The sequence below is a fragment of the Camellia sinensis genome, chromosome 5 (genome assembly GCF_055761805.1).
Source record: "Camellia sinensis isolate YWXY chromosome 5, ASM5576180v1, whole genome shotgun sequence".
NCBI classification, from domain to species: Eukaryota; Viridiplantae; Streptophyta; class Magnoliopsida; order Ericales; family Theaceae; genus Camellia; species Camellia sinensis.
Window position 1 is genome coordinate 60011937 of NC_138965.1, and position 7930 is coordinate 60019866.

At 31.1% G+C, this 7930-nt stretch overlaps 1 long non-coding RNA gene across 4 annotated transcripts; it reads right to left on the reverse strand.

Annotated features, from left to right (window-relative positions):
- Positions 1–1757: 1757 nt before the first annotated feature.
- Positions 1758–7112, reverse strand: LOC114276906 (uncharacterized). 4 transcript variants are annotated; one of them, XR_014329551.1, is made up of 7 exons: positions 6908–7040; positions 5825–5944; positions 5394–5489; positions 4073–4093; positions 3580–3634; positions 2632–2668; positions 1758–1996 (listed from the first exon to the last, which is right to left on the reverse strand). It is a non-coding gene; the product is annotated as an uncharacterized LOC114276906 (long non-coding RNA). The 4 variants fall into 4 exon arrangements; XR_003634415.2 differs by having other exon boundaries at positions 1758–2513; XR_003634416.2 differs by lacking the exon at positions 1758–1996 and having other exon boundaries at positions 2584–2668; positions 6925–7112.
- Positions 7113–7930: the final 818 nt, after the last annotated feature.

Consider the following 7930-nt stretch of genomic DNA (forward strand, 5'->3'; position numbering starts at 1 on the left):
AGGTATTAAATTATTTGTCAAGTAAACTCTTACTTTTTTCTAATTTTATACAACTCTTAAATATAAATTAGAGACATGGTAATCGGTCTAATGGTTCATGTATGTGACTTGAGTCTTTTGTTGTAATCTAATTTACTAACTCCTGACATCCTATTGTATAACAAATATATATATATATATATATAATTTTTATTTAGGAAGGAAAATATGATAAGAATTATGAATAATTGGTGAAAAGTCTATACATTATTTGGTTCAAGATTTGATCTTTTTGGTGAAGAAGACAAATTTAATGAAATTGTTCGGTGGGAATTATTTATGACAAGTCAAATTTTTTTAATTGATCAAAATCAAAATGGACAAAATTTTCAAAACTCCTACTAAAATATTAGAATTTAACTCATTTAAATTATGTGTCATACCCAGGGCAAATGGTCAATCAGTTTTGACGGTTGAATCAAGTGGTTGGTTGAGTCAACCTAAAGATGCAGAAAACAATGACACTAGTTAGAATCTTCCGATAAGTGAGATAATGGAGGAGTATTTAAATTTAAATTCAAAATCAAATTATTTCTATAAAATAAGAGACAATTTTTTCTCATTTTAAAAATTGCAATCAAATTAAATATTGATCTATAGGATTTTCAAAATTAGCACCCCACCATCAAAGTCTATAAGTGTGGACCCTTATTCACGGAAAAAGCAATAAAAAAAAAATAACCTCGAACTAAAGACTTTGCAGCAGTTTTGAAGCATTCTTCACAAGTTCTCAAGGTTTCAATCATCTTTCAAGAGGCATAGAAGATCACCAAGCATGTCGACGACATGTCGCATTTCTTACATGTTCAAGCATCAAACCCGCTGAAAGACTGGTTCATTGTTTGTTCGAAATCAAGTTGTTAAAGCTTTCGATCAAGTTTCTCTCGTCAAGCTTCTTTGTGTGAAGATTTGAAGAAATTCATCAATTGATTTGATAAAACAAAAAATTTCTGCAACCGTTGGATTGCAACCATATCAAGAGATTGAATCAAAAGATCACCATTGTAATTGCACTAAAAGAAATCAGCTTTTTAGGGACGAATTTATTCCGTCCCTAAAAGTATAATATTTGTTGGGAAAAACTTTAGCCAACTAATTTTTTTCGTTGCGAAGTTTGTCCCAAATGACTCATCCAGAAAAGTCAAAAAATGACTTTTTTAGAGACAAATATGTGGTTGCAAAAAATTTTGATTTTGAGACAACTAAAATTTGTCTCTAAAAGTCTAACCACAGCCCAAAGAAAAACAAAAAAATTAATTTTTGAGACAACAGGAATTTATCTTTAAAAGTTTTAGTTTTTGGGACAAGTGAAAGTGGTCTCTAAAAGTTTTAGTTTTTGGGACAAACGAAAGTGGTGTGTAAAGGTTATAATTTTTTTGAGACAACTAAAATTGGTCTCTAAAAGTTTGATAATTTTTATTTTTATTTTTATTTTATTTATTTATTTATTTATTTTTTTTTTTTTGGCTTTTTGATTTTGTAACAATTACTCTAAAAATACTACTAGTTTGAACATCAACTTATATTCCTTTCTTGATTTCTCAACAACCAAACAGAAAATATCAAACACATCACCAGACTATCTGTTCATCTCCAAATTAAAATTCAACTACACAGAAAAAAAATATAAAATAAAAAATAAAAAAATTGCTCATCACATTCAAAGAGGCTTAATCAAAAGATATTTCAATAACAAACAAATGCCATGCTCTGATTCATTAGTATGTAATATCCTGATTGTATATATAGAGATTTCAAAAGTACCATTTCCAATATGTAAGGCTAGCGCCATATGCATTGTTTGTAACATTCAACTATTCAATGAATAGATTGTAATTTGAATTATATCTACGGACATAGCAAAACAACTCAACTCATCACATCTTCTTCTCAAGGGTTTCATTGAAATGGCATTCAAAATCATCAGAACAAGTTATCAGGTAAGGCTTATCACCACCTGTGAAGTAATCAACACAATTTACCCCTTTCAAATGGGCATCCACTGTAAAATTTGGGTCAGGGGAGCCAAGATTCCAAACCCGGAAAGAGAGTTAAGAAAGAAAAAAAAAGTTCCAATGCATGACTATCATTTGTACTCAATTATACAAAAAATTGTGGTTAACAAGTTAGAAATAGACAATTCAATCCATACCTTTATAGTGCGATCAAGAGATGCACTAGCAAATGTGTTGGTATCTTTTGGATTAAATGTCACTTGCATAACATAATGGGAATGACCCTCAAAAATTTGAGTACACACCCAGCCCTTCTCCCAATCCCAAAGCTTTATAAGCATGTCATCAGATGAAGACAGCACATATGGAAGGGTAGGATGAACAACCACACACCTAATATAATCAGTGTGTGCGTCGAACACTTTGACCTTATCCATTGTATTGTAATTGCATACACGAATAAATGTATCATTAGCAGCAACAACAACCCGTTGTTTGCATGCAATGAACTTTGCAGATCTAATTGCACACCCATTAAGTAGATATCAGCACAGAATAACCCCCATCAACACGAGAATGCAAGAAAATTGTACCAACTGACCAATTAAATAGGTAATGTAAAATAATAATTATGTACCTGGTAACTCAATAACCTCAAAAGACTTCACCATAATCTATAATAGTAGAAAATGAAATTTTAGTTAGCATCACATGCTTGAGTAATCACCATAAGGATAAAAAAGTAATCATGATCAGTTTATGATAATAAAAGACTTCATCTTGTTTCTTATTCTTTAGAACATCCCTAATATACCAATGACACTAATATCTTTTAGAAGGCAAGAAATAACAGATAATTCAGAAGAGCTTCAAAATGAAAACAGGACACCAGTGATAACTTGGTCTAGGGGGACACAGTAACACATAAGGCCTTCAAAACCATTGATATGTGAAAAGAGCTCTCTATTCTTGTGATATTCTCATAAAGGAATAGAAATGTTCAGAAACTAACTATGTGCCATAGAAGTTGATTATTTCTAAGGCAAATAATATAAAACGAAACTGAGTTCAAGTGTTCGTTACTATTTTTTTTTTTTTTTTTTTTTTTTAAATCAAGATTGGCTTCATTTCATTGCAAGAGTTGGTATACCACCCCTACAAAGTTAAATACCCACAAAATGTGATCACTTCTATTCGCAAAAGAATTCTTGATAAAAATGCCAAAGTCTCCCATGCAATACAATGATATTACAGAAAGTAGGTCCCCTAGGTATTTTCTTTAGAAGACAAAAATTAAAAATGTTACAAAAATTATATAAAATGAACGTATTTCTATAAGACAATACAATGAATCCCCAAAAATGCCTATCAGTAACATTGTGCAGAATAAAATTAAAAAAGAAAAAGAATAAAAAAATGTACAAGCACACATTTGAAAATATACAATAATAAAAAGACACCACAGAAAACAAAAAAGCATTGTATCACAAGAAGCATGGCATTGTGAGGCCTGAGAAGGTACTTATCATAATTCAGTTGGATGGTAACTAATGTTTCTTAGCTAACTTGCATAGTTGTTACATACCTGAGACTAGTAGTTCCAAATGCAAACAATTCCAGAATACAAACTTGCTAGAATCCTGCAAGGTGAAAGCATCACGTATCATCATCATGCATCACATAAAAAAAAAGAAATAAACTTCCACAAAGATGAACAATCTCATAGCCTTAGACCCTGGGTTAGTTGCAAATAAAGTCAATGCCACTTAATTGCTAAGAAAAGGTGTTTGCTTGGGATACAAAACTTTTGTTTTCTTGGCAATTAGTAAGAAGGAACATGTAGGTACATTTTCTATTAAAATCCAAAAATTAGGTTGATTACATGAATAAAATAATAATTACCATGGCTCTGTTGGATGCAAATCCACAGATTTTACTTTTTCTGACCTTTGAGCAAGTTTTCTTTGATTAAACAATAATTGTCAACACGAAATTTCAAAAATTACACATAAAAGAAACAAAGATCCAATCCAAAACTGATTCAAAAAAAAAATCAAAAGTAACATGAATATTAATACCTTTATTTCCAGTCTGAGAGGCTGCAAAGAAACACACTAATTAGTTAGTACATGTTACAACGCTAGATCTCGAATAAATTCAAATCTTCAGCTGAGTCCAAGTACAAAATTCAAAAAATAAACACAATTGTGCAAAATTCAAGGCACTCGCAAGAATGTTGAGATATTCATATCGAATCATGTCAGATTTGAGCTAGATCTAATATATAAATCAAAATGTGAAAGAAATTAAGAGGACACCAGAACTGACAAGAAAATAGCTAAGTACAATAGGAAGAAGTACAACAGTTCTCATCTACAGCCTACTTAGGACATGACTTACATTACATTAAGCCAACTAGAGAAGACAGATCCACAGAGCCAGCCCCAAGAAATTGGGATTAAAATTTACTAAGTTAAGATGAGTATTACTCGTCCATGGCATGCTTAAATGAATAGCCCTTACAAGAGGGAATAAATCTCTTGCTTAGGACAGTCAACATAGCTTACAACATAAATGAAAAACCACTAAAAAGTTGTCAAAAGGAAGTGGTGACACCAGTTCTAAGAGACATAGTAGTAGCACACAGTTCAATTGTAAAAGGTTGAACTCATGGCAATCCAAATCCAAAAAATATAGCATTACCCCAAATGATTACAAACCCTTTTCCAAGAAGTTCAAATTCAAACCCACCCGCCCGCCATGGGTAGACATGTTGGTACCCTAACCTTAAGGAAGAATGGCAGATACTGTTCAGAAAATAAATAGATATCCATATGCTATTAGGTTCTTCAAGATAGAAAAGATCAAGAGAATAGACTACAATACTACAACATTTTCAACATAATGCTTTTTGCTTGCTTATTCGGATCAGTGAGTGGTTTTAGATTCCCTTAATTACACTTTCCTGTTTCCCATAGAATATGAGAAAAAAGAATAGCTTATAGCTAGAGCCTAATAGGCACAAGAGCACCATCACAAAATGTGGCTCCTTAAATAGAAATGATGACATTGAAACAAAAATATCAAGTCCAACTCAGCTATTTTCAAAGTACCTTCCAACTCTTCCTTGTCCACGCTAATTTCAAGTGATTTAGCATACAGGGAACTTTGAAAATGTTTAATCATAGAGAAAATCAAATTCAAATCTAACTTGTAATGAAAAGCATTATACAGATTGAAATTGTAATCAATATATAGAAATTATAATGAAATCAAAACATACATTCACAATGTATACTGTATTGAAATCAGAAAGTTGAGCTGAACGAAAACTATATAATTAGTTCTTTGCAAATTATACCCAAATCGAAAGAAGAATGAAAGAGAGAAGGGGAAAACCTTGGCCCAAATCCACTGCTCAGAGAATGTCTCAATAACACAAGCTTGTTGTTCTTCGTCGCTTCCATGCTGGTTGAAGGTCCGCTAGTGGAATACCTTGTGAAATTAACTCTATTTATAAGTTGAAGGTAAAATACTTCAAATCTCCATCAATATATTTATTATTTAGCAGGAGAGATCAAGCCTCTACATTAATATATTTATTATTTAAAATATATGCCTGTCACCAGAATCACAACAGCAACATTCCACAATTTGTTACAAAAATATGTAGTACATGGAAACTGATAATGTAGAAAATGGCAAAGAATTGAAAGAATTGAAGTACAAAAGAAAATAACTACAACAGCAATTTCAAATATTAAACATCATACAATGTGCCCATATTAAATTGTTGAGTTGAAGCATCTAAGAATGGTATTGGTGACAACCTGGTGGCCTAGCAAGTGGTTTTGGTGTCAAGTGAAACTTTTCATGGTTCCGAAGAACTTCACGGATTTCAGCAGGATGGAGCCAGCAGTGTTGTAATTCTTGCAGTATCTGCTCAAGGTCTACAAAAGTCCAAGATTTACATGTTAAAAAAAATTAAAGATTAAAAGAATATATCTTTTATGTGTTATTAAACCCTAACTTAGATCAATAAATGTGTTTAAACAATAAACATATATTTAATCATCAATAAATGTGTTTAAACAATAAACATATATTTAATCTATTGTACGAAAGGAATCATTGCTCTTTTCTTCGTTTTCATCATTTTTTTCTCTTTCATCAATACTAGCTAGCATCACCCAACACCACAACTTATAAGATATGAATTTTTTCTTTGTTTTGTAAACATATGTGTGTATTAAATTTTTACAAAATAATACAGAAGCACAGAAATTATTCTCAAATTTTTACAGAAAATTTTACTCCATTGATTCTAAATACTGAATAATACAGAAATTTTTACTGAATAATTGTTTCCCCTGGCAAATTATTCTCAAAATTTTCAGAATAATACAGAAGCACAGAAATTAAGGTTTTAAACCCACTCTTTTCATTGGTTTGTTTTTTATAAATTTCTCTCATTTTTGCAACATATGATTCTAAAACAGACCTGCAACATACAAAAGAAATCAACTGCACCTTCAAGGATCTATGAAATATCATCACCCTATTAAGAAATTGCGAAAACTAATCAACTAGTACAAATTGTGACTGCTTCTAATAACAACATTCACTGCAAAAAGGTCACTGAACAATGTATGATAACAAAATGCTTATAATGATGTGATAAGATCAAAAAAATGCACGATTCAGAGATTTTCTTATACTATGAACCCTAAAAATGAAAAACGCTTAATTATTGATGATTACTATAAACACTTCATTGAAATAGATTGATTGAACAAACACATGAATCTACACATGTATACAAAACCAAGCACGAAACTGAGACCTAAAATTGCGATATCAAACCAATTATACAGATACATACATGTATGTATATATATATATATATATGCTACCTGGTCAGAATCGTTACCAGAGAGTCGCCGGGAAATCGGAGAATCAAGGAGAGATGAGGCGGCAACGGAGTGATTGTGAGACCCCTAACTTTTGTAAACCGTACTAGGTCCCTAAATTTTGACTTATTATAATAAAGCCCATAGTATGTCGATTATTCACAAATTAAACCGTAGAACCAAAACCGCATCATGGACGAACCCATACAAATCCTAATCGACCTTGGAAGCTTATAAATCACTTCTAACACTCTAATATTAATTATTTAACTCTTAAATTTTAGATTAATCACTCTAAACCTCAACTTCTGATTTTTACAGTTTTCGTTCGGTTATTTACCTTTAAATTTCAAAGCAAGATAATACAAACCGAATTTTTTTTTAACACTAATTTATTAACTCTTCACTTGAAATAGATACTTTAATTGAGCCCAAGCCCTCACATTTTTATTAAATCACAAATTGACCACAAACAAGTATCATTATATATTTATATATACACTTGTACCCTAAATTTTTTTTTAACATTATATTTACAATTTCCAAGATTTGTACACAAAAAAATATATATATATAAAATAAGTCCCTCAAATCACCATTTATGGCCAGCCATACCTACATAGATATGATGAATGTACTTTTTGAGAGAATTTTGCATGATTTAAGGAAAAAAATTCTTTGACTTGGTACAAACTTTTATACATATATATGTGTGTGTGTATATGCAACTAGGTTGGTTTGATTAGGAGGAAAACCCTAACTAGATCACATTTAGGAACCTAATTAAGACCTTTAATCCTCCAATATTCCATTGAATGCAAACTAAATCCAAACAATCCAATCCAATTCCAACCAAGGGGCATTTAGGATCTTTTGCACCAAATTCATTATATAAACAACCTTAGATAATATATTTCCTAATAAATCCTGTATTTAATTGTTAATATATTCTCTGATGTTCACGATTTTTGGGGTGTCACAACTTGGTATCAGAGCCTAGGTTTAACTCTCATCCCACATAACTCG